Genomic DNA, 19228 nt, shown 5'->3' on the forward strand with positions numbered 1-19228 from the left:
CTTTGTGTGTGTCTTTGGGTGTATGTGTGTGTGTGGTGTGTGTTTGTTTGTGTGTGTGTGTGTGTGTGTGTGTGTGTGTGTGTGTGTGTGTGAGTGTGAGTTCTCACATGTGTACGTGTGTGATGTGTGTGAGCGTTTGTGTGTGTCTGTGGGAGTGTGGTGTGTCTGTGTGTTTGTGTATGTGTGTGTGTGTGTGTGCCTGTGTGTGTGTGTGTGTGTCACTGTGTTTGTATGCGCAAGCATGTGTGTTTGTGTGTGTATGTGTGTGTGTGTGTGTGTGTGTGTGTGTGTGTGTGTGTGTGTGTGTGTGTGTGTGTGTGTGTATGTGTGTGTGTGAGTGTGTGTGTGTGATTGTTCTCCATGTACGTTGTAGAGCATGCCGATATCACACTGAGCTGAATCAGATCACTGTGGACACTAGCCTTGGGGGTGAGGTCTCGACCCACACATTGGATTTGTCCAGCTTTTTCACAGTGGCAGTGTTCCCCTGTACCACAGAGGATATCTGGGCTGATTTATATAGATCTCCCATTGAGTCTTTCATCATGAGTGGAGTGGACTCATTTAGACCAATTTAGAATCATTGGTGAGAGAAACACACACACACACACACATACACACAAACACAAGTGCGCACACACACACACACACACACACACACACACACACACACACACACACACGATAACTTGCCGTGGAAGGGCAGGTTAATGACTGTCCACTAGGTCCAGGCTCCCATGTATATGCACACACACGCACTCACACACACACACACACCTTATGTTCACTAGGTCTAGGCGAGGATCACTTGTAAATGACAAAGCTGTAGAAATGCAAACAGAATTGCAGAGGGATTTTGATTAACCACCGATCCAGAGGTTACCCCTTTTTCTAAAAGGCACTAACTCCATTTCAAGAATATCTCTGGTATAAATTGATCGACTTAATAAATATTAATAAATCGTAGCCTGAATACATGTGCCTTATATGTTAGTAAGGATGCTGTGATAAGTAACCTTGTATGTCATAAGCAATGGTCAATAATGTTATAAAAAATGCACAAAAAGTACAATTAATTTTAATCAGGGTTCGCACAGATTTTTAAGAGTGAAATTCAAGTACTTTTTAAGCACTTTCAAAGAATGTCAGACTCTCAAAGCCTACAGTATATCATCACATCTTAATTGTTATTGCAATTGCAAAAAATAAAGTAAGTTTACAAAACTGAAACAAAGTGTATCTTCTTTGAATCTAAAGGCATTTTTATGCTACTCCGTACGACACGTTTTTGGGCACATAGGAACGCCTTCAGGTAAGTGAAACGCCTTCTCCGGTAGCTGAAACGCCCTCTCCGTGCTCTCCAGAGACGTCGGACAGCTCTCCGTGTCCCCGCAAAAATTTCTGTCGGTCCGCTCATGGCGACGGATACTCCTTGGCCGTGATTGGCACACTACGACATCATTTCCATACGACATCAACTCCGGAAACTAACATTTCTGGACCTAGCGTTTCCTGTTTCATTACCTTTATATCCATATATATGCATAACAGCCACTGTCAAAGGCGCAGATCCTTTCCTTGAAAACTATTCCCTGTATATCACAATACATGAGCCGGCCCAAGTAGCCTACTGCCAGAGAACCAGCACGAGCGACGGCAATTAAAGATGTGTTTCAACAACGGTAGAAAACTGTGTTTGCTCCGTATTTTACTGAACTCATAATTATATGACAGTGGTATTAGTTATGGTGTCAACGAACAGAGAGCCTTTAAATCAATAAAAAAAATCAGTTGTCTGTGTTCATTTTCTTTTGTCTTGTGAGGTCCCTAACTAAAGAAGAAAAGACATTGGCGCATTTGTGAACACTGTGACACTGAACTCTCTCCTATGCAGTATCTTGAACATAAAAAAATGCTATTTAAGAATGGAATGCATCTATTTCTGTTTTTACTTATAACATACTTTATATCATCTGTACAGCCGACAGGACTTTACAACTCAGGAGGCAGACATGAAGAGTTGAGCCCGGAGCCGCCAGCGAAGAAAGAGAGGAAGATTAATGAGATGGATTAAACGTTATTGTCATTACTGGTAAGTTGGTAGATGTCATTAGTAGACGCAGTGCATTGTGCAGTACTAATTTTCTGTATGAATGTATTGACAGTGCAGCGAAGCAGAGCGTATGAAACGGACCTCTGGAGGTGCATCACGATTGATATGATGATTGATGAGGAGGACAACACCTTTAAGGGAGTGCCTGGAGGATCGTGCGGCCTCAACCGGGAGCTTCAGGCAAGACTGCTAATCCACACGGCTACACATCACTGCTGTCTGCACATCGGAGCACATTCATACAGAATGGCACCAAATACATATAACGCATAACGCATACGCATAACACATACACATAACGCTGTTAACTGCAGGGATTTTGTGAGGTTGGAGGGCGTTCAAAAGACTGAAAATCAAGGTTTTTCATGCAATGACACACATATACAGGTGCATCTCAAAAAATTAGAATATCATCGAAAAGTTGATTTATTTCAGTAATTCTATTCAAAAAGTGAAACTCATATATTATATAGATTGTTTACACACAGACTGATCTATTTAAAGTGTTTATTTCTTTTAATTTTCATTATTATAACTGCCAGCTAATGAAAACCCAAAATTCAGTATCTCAGAAAATTAGAATATTGTGAAAAAGTTCCATATTGATGACCATTGGTGTCACACTCTAATCAGCTAATTAACTCAAAACAATGGCAAAGGCTTCCTGAGCCTTTAAATGGTCTCTCAGTCTAGTTCAGTAGGCTACACAATCATGGAGTAGACTGCTGACTTGACAGTTGTCCACAAGACGATCATTGACACCCTGCGCAAGAAGGGTAAGACACAAAAGGTCATTGCTAAAGAAGCCTGCTGTTCACAGAGTGCTGTATCCAAGCACATTAATGGGAAGTTGAATGGAAGGAAACAATTTGGTAGAAAAAGGTGCACAAGCAACAGGGATAACGACATCTTTGAGAGGATTGTGAAACAAAGCCCATTCAAGGGAGATTCACAAGGAGTGGACTGCAGCTGGAGTCAGTGCTTCAAGAGCCTACACGCACAGACGTATCCAGAACATGGACTTCATTTGTCGCATTCCTGTGTCAAGCCACTCTTGAACCAGAGACAACGTCAGAGGCGTCTCACCTGGGCTAAGGACAAAAAGGACTGCACTGTTGCTCAGTGGTCCAAAGTTCTCTTTTCAGATGAAAGTACATTTTGCATTTAATTTGGAAATCAAGGTCCCGGAGTCTGGAGGAAGAGAGGTGAGGAACAGAATCCAAGTTGCTTGAGGTCCAGTGTAAAGTGTCCACAGTCAGTGATGGTTTGTGGTGCCATGTCATCTGCTGGTGTTAGTCCACTGTGTGGTCCAAGGTCAGCGCAGCCATCTACCAGAAAGTTCTAGAGCACTTTGTGCTTCTCTCTGCTGACCAGCTTTATGGGGATGCAGATTTCATTTTCCATCAGGACTTGGCACCTGCACACACTTCCAAAGGTACCAGTACCTGGTTTAAGGACCATGGTATCCCTGTGCTTGATTGGCCTGACCTAAAACCCATAGAGATTCTATAGGTTATTGTGAAAAGGAAGATGCGAGACAACAGACCCAAACACACAAAAGAGCTGAAGGCCACTATCAGAGCAATCTGGTCTTCCATAACACCTCAGCAGTGCCACAGACTGATTGCCTTCATGCCACGCCGCATTGCTGCAGCAATTCATGCAAAAGGAGCCCCAACCAAGTATTGAGTGCTGTACATGTTCATACTTTTTAGTAGTCCAACATTTCTGTGTTAAAAATCCTTTTTTCTATCGGTCTACAGTAATATTCTAATTTTCTGAGATACTGAATTTTGGGTTTTCATAAGCTGTCAGTTATAATCATCAAATTTAAAAGAAATAATCACTTGAAATATATCAGTCTGTGTGACATGAATCTATATAAAATATGAGTTTCACTTTTTGAATAGAATTACTGAAATAAATCAACTTTTCGATGATATTCTAATATATTGAGATGCACCTGTATACACACACACACACACACATGCACACACCTACACAAATGCTTACACACACAAAAAAACTCCTACACACACGCACACACACCCACACACACACACACACACACACACACACACACACACACACGTACACATACCTACACACACACACACACAGACACACCTACACACATGCACGCGCGCGCGCGCACACACACACACACACACACACACACACACACACACACACACACACACACACACACACACACACACACACACACACCGACACACACACACACACATCTCAGCATGCACACTTCATTTATCTCCCCACTGAGGAGTGCTCTTGATTGGAATAATAATCCTGTTTCAGTGATTAATTAAGACAGAATGAAAGACTGAGAGAAAGGGCAGGGTGTTTGATAGTGAAGGAGACAGTAAGCTTTAAAAGATGAAAAAAACATTTATAATGAGAGGAAACCAGGAAAAGTAAAATAAGAGAGGAGAACACACTGATGGAACTGGAATTATTGTTATTATTATAGGTAAAGATGTACTTCTCTGTATCTACAACTCACTCTGAACGTATACTACGTCTGTCTCTCACTGAGATCAAATGCAAATGACATGTGACCCTCCCCCCCCCTCTTCCTGCTAGAGGCCTTGTGTCCTGGCATCCCCATCCCCCCATAGGTGACCCTCTCAAATGTATCCCACCCCCCCTTCTCTTTGTATAAAACCTGATAGCATACTGCATCAGGTTAGACCGTTCTTGAACCAACAGCGAGAGGGGTCTCCATGCTGCAATACAAGCCAACTGAAACCGACTCTGCCTCCTGTCCATTCTTCAACTTTAGCGTGCTTTATTAATATTCTATTAGATGGTCCTTCGAGCCGGAGATATACATCTATCTGAAACAGCAAAAGAATACAAGCCAACGCTTCAAAAACTTTGAACGGGAACGGTAAGCGACTTACGCTTCATTCTATGTGCAAAATTGTTTTTTTTGTTTGGAGTGAGTGAGATAAAGTTGTGGAAAGCGCTTGCTTTTCCACACATTGAGTAAAGTAGTTTATATATATTTACCCGACACTGCAGCGCACAGTGAAAGGCATCGTATTCAGGTTTAGTCCCAATATATATTCAAACTAAGTCTCAGACGCAGGCGTCGGACTTGTAGTCTACTTGTGGCCACGTGTCTGGACAACAGTGGGTCCGAGAGCCGCGGTGGTCTCTATTTGTTACGCTGGACAGATAGAGAGTCCTCCATCGTTAATCCTCTCCAACCGGGAGTTAAGCTTGAAAAACCTTATCGGAAGAAGTAGGGAGATCTCACATCAAACAAAAGAAACCTTTGCACATAAAAGAAAAAGTCCCGTTCGCTATAATTGACTTTTACTATTCATTATAAGGACCAGGACGGGTCGGTTTCGGTTGGTTTGTTTCAGCGTGATATGTTTGTCTGTTCCGTGTTTCATGTTCGTTGTGTAAGCCTGTGTGCGTCCATCTGTGTTGTCTTTGTTCTTAAAGTGGCCAGGCTTGACTATCAGTGATTCAAACAGCACCATCTATCCCATTGTCTAAATTGATCTAACTTAGCCAGTTAGAAGGAGAGGAGTGAAGACTTTTAACAAAGCCTTCATCCTGGGTGTATATGTTTAAGATACATGGAAATAAGATGCCTTTACGGAAAAACATACGTAAATGTATAGACACATTAGCGGGGCCCACAATATGTTGGAATGCCCCTTTTAAGTAAAATCAAATGAGCTCGCTGTTCAAGTGATCTGTCTGGTAGTCACACAAAGCCAGTGAATGTTGAGGAGGCAGACTTCTGCTAACTCTCTGTGTTCTGTGTTGCCTACATGTTGTAACCAGATTATTAACTTCTCTTGTCTTTGTTTCCCCACGAGTCAGACAACGCGTGTTCTGAGTGAACAACTGCGCAAGCGCTCTCTTGTCTGTGTTTCCCCGCGAGTCAGACAACGCGTGTTCTGAGCGAACAACTGCGCAAGCGCTCTCTTGTCTGTGTTTCCCCGCGAGTCAGACAACGCGTGTTCTGAGCGAACAACTGCGCAAGAGCGCGCGCGTGTGTGTGTGTGTGTGTGTGTGTGGGCTGGCCAGCCGATGAATGAATGTACTTACACGACTCCTAGCCAATGAATGACTTCAATGCCACTCACTGACTGAGTGAGAATATAGACTGACATACTTTTGACCACTTTTGACTGCTTTGTTTATTGTCTGGTATATGACTTTTGACTGTTTTTGTTTATTGTCTGGTATGATTTAAGTCTGACAATGCCTTGCTTTAACTTGTATTTACTTTTCAAAGGTGATAGCTTCCAAGCTATCATATAGGGGATTTGAAGGCTTGTTGTGACTTATCTGCACTATTTTATGTTGTCTTTTGTTTGTCACAACTGTATTCCTTTTTATTTTTATTTGGTCAAAGTCATGTGCTATTTGTCTTTATTTGTTTCAACCTTTATTTTTATTTACTCCAAGCCATGTGCCTTGACCCCTTAAGTAATCTTGCAGAATCCTTTTACCAAGCACCCCTCCCCCTCCCCCATATCACAGTCAAATGCAAATGTTTGAATGGCTCTAAAACCCCTCATACTGTTGTGGTTTCTCATGCGGACCCTGAGATCACACACAACACTTTAGGAGAAGACTACCCCTCCCCTGCCCATCTGCAGCCATCAACACACCCTATCTAACACCTCCCTGTGTCCCGGGTGTTTTTGGCTCCGGCTGAGGTCATGGACTGTCCAGCTATCCTCAGAGATACACACTCAGCCTAAATAAAAGGACTCTTGACAACCCTGTGGACACAAAGGAAACCTGAACTCATCAACTGGCCATCCACGTGCTTGGTGTTTCAGCACCTGATTCAGCACGTCTTGCCATGGTAGAGACTACCCACCCAGAGAACATGGCAGAAGGACTCTGCATGTGGGCTCTGTGTGTTCACAAGATAACTACTGATGGAACTGCAAAATAGATATTCCACTGCTAAATTGTGTCATCCCTATCTGTAACATATTTCGATGTGTCCTGCCCTGATTGGCTGTTGCCTGGTTATTATTGTGTGAGCATATATATGCTCAATTGGGGGACTGATGGAACTGGAATTATTGTTATTATTATAGGTAAAGATGTACTTCTCTGTATCTACAACTCACTCTGAACGTATACTACGTCTGTCTCTCACTGAGATCAAATGCAAATGACATGTGACCCTCCCCCCCCCTCTTCCTGCTAGAGGCCTTGTGTCCTGGCATCCCCATCCCCCCATAGGTGACCCTCTCAAATGTATCCCACCCCCCCTTCTCTTTGTATAAAACCTGATAGCATACTGCATCAGGTTAGACCGTTCTTGAACCAACAGCGAGAGGGGTCTCCATGCTGCAATACAAGCCAACTGAAACCGACTCTGCCTCCTGTCCATTCTTCAACTTTAGCGTGCTTTATTAATATTCTATTAACACACCTCCGTAAAGAATCCCCATGCTATCTTGTTACACAACTGACAATGTGGAATACACACACCCACTTAAATTTGGGATTAAGTTTAGGGTCACGGTTGAGTAAGGGTGACTGACTGTTCATTGATGGGCAGTTTATGTAAATAAGAGCAATTAAAGGATTATTTACAGAATTTTTTTCTTTTCTTCGTTTTAAGATATGCTGAGCGAGTTTCAAGTAACTCCATGCAGCCTTGCGTGAGCGCAATGTAGAAGATATTCACTGGTAGCACATGACATGTTTGAACTGGCCGAGATGTGAAGCGTCATGAATAAATTCACTAGACGAGAACATATAATCCTGCATCCAAATGATTTATGTGGTGCTGAATGACAGGTAGGGTAATCTCTTCCTGTTCTAAATCCAATATGAGCACAACTGTAAGGTTGTAAATATCAGGCTTACAGAAGAGCTTCCCTCTGTCCATGTGTGCTTGCATGTGTAACCATTGCAATTTGAATATTTATTGCAGTTGTAGAGTTGTATCATCAAAATAATTTTAAATTCGGTATGTTTTTTTTTTTTATGACAAAAATGCTGCATTTCCCATTTCTCTACACATCTAAACTGCTAAGGGTCCCTTACACCCCATTCTTTGGAGTGTGGGAGGTTTCTACTCACTGATGAGAACAAGGAAAAATGTGACAAAATCACTGCAGGTCACAACTTACAGATGGCTTCAGCCCTTAGGACATAGAAATAACATCATGCAAGTAGAGTTAACGTTCCACGAATAGACAACGTTTGTACAAATTCAGAGGCTCGGCTGACAAGTGCGCTGAAGGATCACTGGATGGTTGTTTAACAGCAACTGATAGTTTGACAGCTCTCCCTTTAAGGGTTATAAGAGTGAAGTGTGTCTGGATGAGGGATGGAGAAATCCCACAGAGAGGGGAAGAGTGTGCTGGTATGGACAAGCAGTGAGAGACTGGAAATAGCAGCTAGGCTCCGCTAATGAGGAGATAATGAGTGTCCATCTAAATGGGTATTATCTAAAGCATCTGTCATTAACTTACAGTAGTCTCTGTCTCTCTCACTCTCTCTCGTCCCTTTCACATACGAATCCCTTTAATCTGTCAGGTAAAGACAAAATAGATATATTATAGATAGATTACAGATTTTCATTCACACTCTTCACAGTCTTCCATTATGATAAAGTAACAGGTGCTGCGTATTCCCACCCGACTGTTTAAATGCATGCTATGATAACGAACCCCCAGATAGCAAGCATGTATCGGTACACCGGCGGATTTTGGTCAGCACCCCACTGGTGGTGTGCCATTTCTTTTTTGCTCTCAGACCACCACCATCTTGAGTTTAAATGGGTGTGGATACTAACATAAAATGTTAACAATTCCTGGAATTTCTAAATCATATACAGTACTTGGCATAGTCTATTTAAAAAATGTCAGCCGCTAAACAGAAGCAGTTCATAGCACTAGAAGACTCTCAAGGTGAAAAATGTCTTGGTCAATTAAAAACGTATGTACGCACTTGTAACATATGTATGTAAACATCTATACTATTGGGGGTTGGTGAAAGTGTATGAAGTATAAATGATTAAAGAAAAAACAGCTCTTAAAGCAAATGACGAAATCATGGACTATTTGTTTGTAACTCACCTTTGGAGCGCCGAAAAAATTAATGAGCAAAAGGCCAGCGGACTGCCAGCCCTGCCCCCAATGAGACGACGATGGGCCACCGTTCCTTTGCCAACTGGGGCTCCGAAAGAAGTGAAAAGATGCGAGGACTCTGTGCTACCAGTTATGAGCTATTCTAGCTATCTCTAGTTTAGGAAACAATCTTAACAGTTGTTAAATAGGATGGGTAAATATTAAGATGAACTGCAAAGTTAAACCTATGTGTTTTGGGGCAAGGCAATGAAGCTGCACAGACACCCTGCGGGTTTTTCTACCATTCCAATTAAAATTTTACAAGTTATTGTATTGTAGAGGATGTAACATCAGTTAGATAACTAGCATAGCCAGGAACCACTATTTGCTGCACAGCCTGAAGCGAAGTTTAATTTCACAAAATCAGCTCACCACTTGTGAATGATGTTAAATGGCTTCACATTGACATTGAACAGTCCTGAGGGGATATAATGGGACATCAGTGGGTTTACTCTGATAACAATGTTGTGATCGAAGAGGGGGGGGGGGATTGGGGTGGTGTCCGTGTTGAACACGCTAATCTAATGGGTCCAGTTCCGCCTGGAGGATAACTGTTAATGATACTAGTTCAACAGGGGATTATTGTTAATGATACTAGGTCACCAGGGGATTACTGTTAATGATACTAGGTTACCAGGGGATTACTGTTAATGATACTAGGTTACCAGGGGATTATTGTTAATGATACTAGGTTACCAGGGGATTATTGTTAATGATACTAGGTCACAAAGGGATTACTGTTAATGATACTAGGTTACCAGGGGATTATTGTTAATGATACTAGGTCACAAAGGGATTACTGTTAATGATACTAGGTCACCAGGGGATTATTGTTAATGATACTAGGTTACCAGGGGATTATTGTTAATGATACTAGGTCACAAAGGGATTACTGTTAATGATACTAGGTTACCAGGGGATTATTGTTAATGATACTAGGTCACAAAGGGATTACTGTTAATGATACTAGGTTTCCAGGGGATTATTGTTAATGATACTAGGTCACCAGGGGACAGATGTGCAATTTGACATCCTGAGCGTTAGGCATCCTTTCCCCCACGACACCATAACAGCACATAAATATGGTGGCTCTAAATAAATGAATATGGCTCAATAATATGGCTTTCAATGTGTGTGGGAAAGAAGTAAATCTCTCTCTCTCTCTCTCTTTCTCTCTCCCTCTCTACCTCCATCTCTCTCTCTCTCATCCTCTCTCTCTCTCTCTCTTTCACACATACAGAAACAAACACATTTCCTCTCTCATTTGTCTTTGTTTATCTCTCTCTTTCTCACTCTCTCAAACAGACAAACACCACCTACATAGATGCATATACATTCTCCCTTCTCTCCCTCTATCTTTCTCTCTCAAACACACACACACACACACACACACACACACACACACACACAAGCACGTACCCCCCCCCCCCCCCCCCCACACACACACAGACAAAGACCATCTACATAGACACAAAAATAAATTCTCCCGTCTCTCCCTCTATCTTTCTCTCTCAGACACAAGCACGTACACCCCCCCCCCCCACACACACACACCCATTCTCTTTTCCCTTTCCATCACACTCACACTTCTCATTGCCATGCTTATAGCTGTCACTTCCTTATTCCCTTTGTTTTGCCATCTCTCCCTCTTCCTCTCTGCCTCTTTTCAAATTCAATGGCTTTTATTGACATGCAATAGTTCCATGTTGTCAATGGATGCGGGTTCAGATAAACTATGAAACTCACACAAATCAATCCTACCATTACAGTTAATTATATTGCTAGAAAAAATAAATAATACAAAATGCAAAGATCTTTTTTTTTATATAAAATGGAAGCTGTGTATTGTCTGTTGTTGTGTTTAGGTACTGGCATCCCTCTAAGATTCTCGTCCTCCATACAGGATTCTAATTTTGTCATCTGATAATTGGAAAAAGTAAGGTTATCTGATAATTGGATTTTTTTGAAAGACAAACTAGTTTCTTATTGATTGAATTTCAGAGGGAAATGTGTTACCCAGTAGAACATAACCTGTTGTCTCTCTTGACAAGATCTTTCTATTTGGAGTTTTTGTACCCCTAACGCATTATGTTACAACTATGCTCAAGGTCGATTTATGCTTCTGCGTTTGTACCCTACGCCGTGGCTTCACTTGCACCTTCCCAAAAAAGTAACTGCACATTGCTGCGACGGAGACGGCAACTGTCACCTTGCCCGGCATTTGGGGGTGTGATAATAAAGCCTTTTGCTAACAGAGATTAACAGGTCAACCTCCACCATCACGTCGCTATGAATTGCTGACCGTTGTTTAACTTTGCAAGCAAGCTGTCTACTTTGTGGGTAGGTAGCTTTGAACAGGTATAACAGGGTTATTCGATTGTACAGTGTCTATTTCTCTGTAACTTCAAAAAAGAAATCAAAGCAAAAAATAAAAAGCCAAACAAATTTCATTCATATAAAAACACGGCCATCTATAGAGTTTGGTCCGCCATCTTTGTTTATTTTTTTCAAACTAGCATTACGCAGACCCACCATTTAGGCCACTTGCACAGGCTACAGGGTAAGAACCTACAAGCCTTCAAGCCTACGTTCAATCACAATCAGCTTTTACTCTCCTGCACTGTCAGTCATTCACTACCTTCCTCCACTCATCCTCTGTGTCTCTCACTCTCTTTTTTACTTCTCTTCCTTTGTCGTTGAATGAAAAGGGTAATCTCCTTGTGTTAATGAACGCCTATTGTCACCAGATGAAATAGATTACAGCAAATCACGGGGCTGTTTTTTTGCTTGACAGATTTCCTATTCTCACTCTCTCTCTCTTCTATTCTTGCTCTCTTCTATTCTCTCACCTGGTTCGTCTGGCCTCTACTTTGTCATTGTCAATTTCTACGCTTCTTTCATTCTCCTGTTCTATGTCTCTCTCCATCCTACTCAGTCCCTCTTTCATTCTCCTGTTCTATGTCTCTCTCCATCCTACTCACTTCCTCTTTTTTTGTACTTTGTTCTTCTCTTTCTTTTGACCTACTTGTGTAAGAGTTTTTCTTCTTTCCTGGCATAAATTTGAGAGTGCAGAGAAGAGGCTATGCTGCATGTCAATTCTGTAAGATTTACAAAGTTGCACGCATATGCACGCGCACACACACACACACACACACACACACACACACACACACACACACACACACACACACACACACACACACACACACACACACACACACACACACACAATACAAACACACAAACACACACACACACACACACACACATACACACACACACACACACACACACACACACACACACAGACACACACACACACACACGACTCCATCTCTCACACACACAACATGAATCCGTATACACACAGAAGAAAACAGCAGCTAAATACCATTAGTGTACCTTGTGTGAGGCAACATGCCATAGATTAGCATACATTTCATTTCATTAGCATAAGACATTACAGCTGAACCAACAAATACATACGGGACCACATATGTGTAAATAATCGACATGGGTCCATTGAGCTGTTACAATGATAGCTTGTTTGTACACTCATGCGTAACATATAATTAATCTTGATATTGTTAATACAAATGATGGATGTGTTGAGGTTCTGTGTGTGTGTATGTGACCCAGCATGGGAGCCATGTGTCGGGGATCTGGAACAGTGAGTGTGGAGAGGTTTAACGGTGGGCACGCGGGGGTGTGTTTGGCTCGACTTGGATTAGTGTTTGGGTTGATCTCTTTAGGAACGAGGGCTGTGGTGATGCTGGTGGGCAGTGCATGGAGAGCTCATTTCACTCTGTGTCGGCTGAAGGCTCTATTCCTCTCCGATTCAGATATGGCGTACTGCACTGGGATGGACAAGAGAAAGACAGGGCCTACTATAAGTGGGCTAATAATGACCTTGGCGATCATTTTGGCTGCATTTTCATCGTAATGTATGACATATCGAACCTTCAAACTAGCCTGTGCATCCACGCTTTTTCTGAAGCTGCAGGGAAATTCTGGGAGCCCATTACCTCTTAAGTCATTTATGTGTAAATTGGACAGCTCATACAAAAGTAGGGTACCGTGTGGAGAGGACTTTGATCAGGTTAGCAAAAATACTGTGTGCTGCGAATTTAAGTTAAATTTAATTAAATGCAATTTTCTTACTTAGCTGTGAGGTTCTGCAAATGCAAGTGAAGTTTGACTTTGTGAGCTGAAATGTGGCTGAAATGAGGACTGTAATTCAGAACGGCTGTGCTTGAGGCCAAATTTCTTTTAATGTTTCAGTTGAAAGAAGACATAATCATTAGTATTTATCAAATGTACAGTGTCCGACTGTGGAAACTGCATATGTGCACCAATTAGTCCTTACTGCAAGTCCTTATTTCTTATATATTCTAAGCTTGTTTTTCATCTTAAGTGGAGACTAGTCTACTGATACTCATTCAAAAAGGTCCAATTAGCCAAGCGCATTTTGGTTAACAGCATGGTTTTATCACAACCCTTTTAATGGATCCTTAACTTTCACCCGCGTTTAAAGCTGCAGGTCTGAGAAAATGTAAGATTTTCAAGGTCACACACACATCCTATATGTGCTGCACCAATGAGGGAATTTGGAGGACAGGATGGCAGTCATGTTTATTGCATTTTTGGGGTCCAGATAATCCACGCATTGCCTTTAAAGAAAAAATGATTTTTCCGAGATTTTGATAAAAAATATACCGACGACAGGTAATTAAAAAATACCGTCCAATTATCTAAAGACCAGATAATCAGTCAAAGTCTATGTTGTACACTCACGATAACACACACACACACACACACACACACACACACACACACACACACACACACACACACACACACACAAACACACACAGAAACAAACATACACCAAAACTATCAATGATAGGCAAAGCATGCATGAAATAGCTGAAGGCTATGGGGAAAGGGTCATCATGGAGAGAAAGAAACGATGTAGACAGGCAGCTCCTCTCTCTAGCCCACAGGCTTGTTCCTCTTTTAAGTGTTGTTATTGCTTAACTCACTCAGAGCCGAGGCCACACTTACAGCCCATCAGATGCAGAATGTATAGAACTGGAATCGATAAACTCTGCCTCCTATTTCCACAGGAAACCCTATGAACTCTTCAAAACAAAGTATGTCACTACTCTTACAATAACTGATCGAATATAACAGATTTAACGTCTTGGCTCATCTCAGCAGAAGAGACTGATGAACAGGACCTCCTATCTCCACAGGAAACCCTATCAAAGGAACAGAGGTTTTCAATCTTAATTCACTCAAAGGCCACAGTCTAATATTAACATCAAGAAAATTAATAATCAGATGTCCCAAATACTTAAAATGTATGAGACTGGGGATAAAATATGCAAGATGGGACCAGCAGAATTTTAATGCTTCTGTTTAGCAGACCAAATTATTCAAAATGTGTGTGTGTGTGTGTGTGTGTGTGTGTGTGTGTGTGTGTGTGTGTGTGTGTGTGTGTGTGTGTGTGTGTGTGTGTGTGTGTGTGTGTGTGTGTGTGTGTCTGAATCTGATTAGTAAATGCCATTTTTAATGAGAAAGGCATCCGTTCGTTTCAGAAAGAGCTACAATCAGATCTCTGGCCAGCTAAATCTCCACCATTTATTAATCACAGCACCTCGTGCCCAAGGATGTTCAGGTCTTCCTGCCTTGACAGCACGCTTATTGGCAATCCAACGTTTTCATTCACTGAACTGCTTTGTCACAGGGTGGGTTTATTAGATACTAGACAAACACAGCAACTGATAAATCAAGCGTAAATGTCACATCAATAAAAGTAATAGCACCAATCTGTAGCGTTTTATATTTGGTGTCCTAAAAAAGCCGGAATTATAACATCGTCATCACGGAGCATTATAAATCATCCGTTCGGGTGCCAATATCTCAGTCTCCCTTAAGGACTCTGGGACAGGAGTCTTCATAGAGAAATGACAGAACTGATTCCAGGTCTGCTGCTGAAAGTTATTTCTCCTCACAGGGGACATGAGGATAGCTTCCAGCGCATCTGGGTTTTATAAAGTTCAGTTTTGGAAGGCTCTCAAATTGAACCGCGGGGCGTGTGGAAAATGTGTTACATCATTGAATTACCAGCAAAGAGTGAGTGAAATATAGCCGTTTGCACAAACAAACAAACATGGGCACGCATACACACACGTAGGCACGAACACACACACACACACACCACAATTTACTGCAATACTTTACCGCACTCACCACCTCCCTCCCTCCCTCCCCCTTTCTCTCTCTCTCTCTCTCTCTCTCTCTCTCTCTCTCTCTCTCTCTCTCTCTCTCTCTCTCTCGGTGTGAAGTCGTTAAAGTCTTTTTTGTTTGTAATGGCTCATTCTGAGCTGGGAATGATTGGGAGGGCTGTATACAACAGCTGCTGTAAATTGCTCCACTGCCCGCAATGGCTTATTGGCTAATTTAGGTCTCTTGGTCAATTTATCTTTCTCTTGCCCTCTCCCTCCCTCCCTCTTTTTCTCTCTCTCTCTCTCTGTCTCCTGCCCAATCTATATCTGTTTGTCCTCTCTCAATCTTTTCTGCTCTCCAGAGTTCATTGGCATATTACAGTAATAGTAATCATAGTTCCACTGATGTCCTGGTGACAAGCGGGCAGAGTTCTGATGAGTTCCACAATGGAGCTACTCTGTGAAGGTCAAAAACAACTGACTGACAAAGGCTTTTTCGTCTCCTTCTGCAGGTTTCCCCCAGAGACTGATGAAAGTAGGAATGGACAAAGATAGAAGAAAGGGATAGACAAAGAAAGGAGTGAGGGGGGGGGGGGGGGCAGAGGGAAAGGTTGGTAGATAAATGGAGACTATACAGAGGGAAGAGAGATAAAGAGAAAGGGGGAGAAAAGATGAAGAGGGAGAGGGAGAGAATGAGAGAGAGAGGGAGAGAATATATACAGGTAGTATGAGAGAAAGATGTAGAGAGAGAGGGGGATAGAGAGAGGGAGAGAGAGAGCGAGATAGAGAAGGAAATTATATAGACAGGTAGTATGAGTGAGAGAGAGAGGGAGAGAGAGAGCGAGATAGAGAAGGAGAGAATATTAACAGGTAGTATGAGTGAAAGATGAAGAGAGAGAGGGAGATAGAGAGGGAGAAAATATAGAGAGGTAGTATGAGTGAAAGACGAAGAGAGAGAGGGACAGAGAGAGAGGGAGGGAGAGAGAGAGAGGGAGAGAGAGAAGGAGAGAATATAGACAGGTAGTATGAGAAGACGAGGTATAAGATAAGAAAGCAGTGTGTGTGTTTGTGTGTGTGTGTGTGTGTGTGTGTGTCTGTGTGTGTGTCTGTGTGTGTATTTGTGTTTCTGTGTGTGTGTGTGAGTGTGTGTGTGTGTGTGTGTGTGTGTGTGTGTATGTGTGTGTGTGTGTGTGTGTGTGTGTGTGTGTGTGTGTGTGTGTGTGTGTGTGTGTGTTTAAGAGAGAGAGAGAGAAAGTGCGCAAATATGCATGAATGTTTTTATGTGTGCATAAACCTAAAAAAAACTGCACCCAACATCCATAAGACCATCCTATTCCTCAGTGAACAAATAACCCCACTGATTCCTCAGGTGGAACTGTGTTTGGTCTGGGCACAATCACGGAGAGGACTCTTCTGCCATTCCCACAGTAACAAAATGCCATCCAAACTCAATAAAGTGTAGAGTATGAGAAAGGAAGTCCTGCAGGACTGCATCTTACACAAAGCCACTAAGGAGCGAGGCCAGGAGGAGGAGGAGGATGAAGAGGAAGAGGAGGAGGAGGATGAACAAGAGTTGGTCCTTCTCTCAGAAGAGGAAGCAGAGGAAAATGTCTGATGGATAGGTTGATGGATTGAGATACGTTGCAATGTTGCAAATACAAAGGTGCATTGATCTGACTGATAGATGGACAAATAGCACACTAGGCTGAAAGCTGAAGGAAAAGATGCATTAATGTTCAAAAGTTTAGGGTCACTTAGAAATGTCATTGCTTTCCATGAAACATGTAAAAGGTCTTAAATGAATGGCCAACACAGTCTCTGACATGGTTGGAAATAATAATTTATTTTCTTTTGCTTTTCTTTCAAATACAAGGACATTTCTAAATGGCTCCAAACGTTGTGTAGATAGGTCCATTGAATTTGAGCATTGGTACACTGGTCTGCCTGACAGACGGATAGATGACACGATGGACTGAAGGATGAACGGATAGATGGAAAGACAGATGGATAGTTAAATAGACACTTGGTAAGAAAAATTCAGTTTGTTCCTTTTTTATACAAAGTAAATAGTTTGGCTTTGTGAAGAACAAAGCGAGCATTTATAAGTCTAAAGTGAGAACGGCAGGAGATGGTGTAGGAGGTGAGCAATTTCACATTCAGCAGCAACTTGCTCGGCTGTGTGTGTACATATATGTGTGAAGTGTGGGTGTGTGTGTGTGTGTGTGTGTGTGTGTGCGTGTGTGTGTGTGTGTGTGTGTGTGTGTGTGTGTGTGTGTGTGTGTGTGTGTGCATGGTATTTGTATTTCAATGTGTGGTATTGTTTGTGTGCACGTGTTTGTGTGTGTGTGCCTGTGCTATTGTTTGTGAGCACGTGTGTGTGTGAAAAAGTCACACAGATTGCAGTGTAGGAGGCGTTGTGTAGGTGGCTGCTTCACTGCCCCAGCTTGTGCATATATGTGTGAGTGTGTGTGTGTGTGTGTGTGTGTGTGTGTGTGTGTGTGTGTGTGTAGCATGCTGTGATTTAGCGTGGGTCTAAAACACTTATAAGTCGATCAAACAAAAGACAGGGCTATTACAGACACACTTGCTCATTCTCACCGCCCCCCCCCCCCCCCCCGCCCCCCCTCTCTCTCTCTGAGCTCACTGGTTCACTTCCACTCGCGGGGCCCTAGGACTCATCCCTGACAAGAGCCCGTTTGTGCATGTGTTTGTGTGTGTGTGTGTTTCTGTGTGTGTGTGTGTGTGTGTTTCTGTGTGTGTGTGTGTGTGTGTGTGTGTGTGTGTGTGTGTGTGTGTGTGTGTGTGTGTGAGTGAGTGACTCATGGGGCCCTGGGACTGTCAGGCGGACATGCAGAGATTCCTCCATCTCAATCACAACTTTCATTTAGGGCCAAGCACCTAGGATTAATTACAGAGCTTTGCCGAGGGGAGTTACATGCCGATACACATGCACAAATGAAATGAAATGAAATGAAATGAAATGAAATGAAATGAAATTACATTAAATTCAATTCAATTCAATTCAATTCAATTCAATTCAATTCAATTCAATTCAATTCAATTCAATTCAATTCAATTCAATTCAATTCAATTCAATTCAATTCAATTCAATTTTCAATTCAATTTTATTTGTATAGCGCCATAACAATACAATTGCCTCTAGGCGCTTAACAGAGCCCAGAGCCTAAACCCCAAATGCACGCTCACACACACATAGAGACAAAGACACAGAAACACACACACACACTCATATACACACACACACACACACACACACAGGTGTAAACACACAGGAAACATCTTAATAAATATATAAACATAAAACAAATGACTAGCATGCACACGCGTACATGACTTTAAACGCTGATGTGTGTCTGATGTAAGAGGCTGTGGGTGTGTTTGGGGTGTGTTCTGATACTCTCTCCATTAGTCTCACCAATGATGCGTGGATGAACAGCAAGAGCAAGGCACTATGGGAGGAGGGGAGCCAATTAATGTTCCATTACCCAGAGTTCCAGAGTACTGCTCACAAAGAAAGGATTACAAGCTGCTCTGTGCCATGCACACACACACATACACACATACACACCCACACACAGAGAGAGAAAGAGAGAGAGAGAGAGAACACGACCAAGAGAAAGAGAAAGAGAGAGATGAATAGAGAGAGACTTGCACAGTGACCTACAGAAGTGAAATGGGTGTAACCCACACAGATGCATTCTCTCTGCAGTTTT

At 42.2% G+C, this 19228-nt stretch overlaps 1 protein-coding gene across 1 annotated transcript in view; it reads right to left on the minus strand.

Moving 5' to 3' along the window:
• The window catches only part of LOC308362105 (beta-1,3-galactosyltransferase 1-like), a 43302-nt gene extending 24290 nt beyond the window's left edge, over positions 1–19012 (minus strand). Inside the window, exon 1 of the mRNA XM_080834598.1 lies at positions 18931–19012. The gene's annotated coding sequence lies outside the window, so the exon portion shown is untranslated. The remainder of the gene's footprint in view (positions 1–18930) is intronic.
• Positions 19013–19228: the final 216 nt, after the last annotated feature.

The sequence above is a fragment of the Sprattus sprattus genome (genome assembly GCF_963457725.1).
Source record: "Sprattus sprattus genome assembly, chromosome: 3".
Lineage (NCBI taxonomy): Eukaryota > Metazoa > Chordata > Actinopteri > Clupeiformes > Clupeidae > Sprattus > Sprattus sprattus.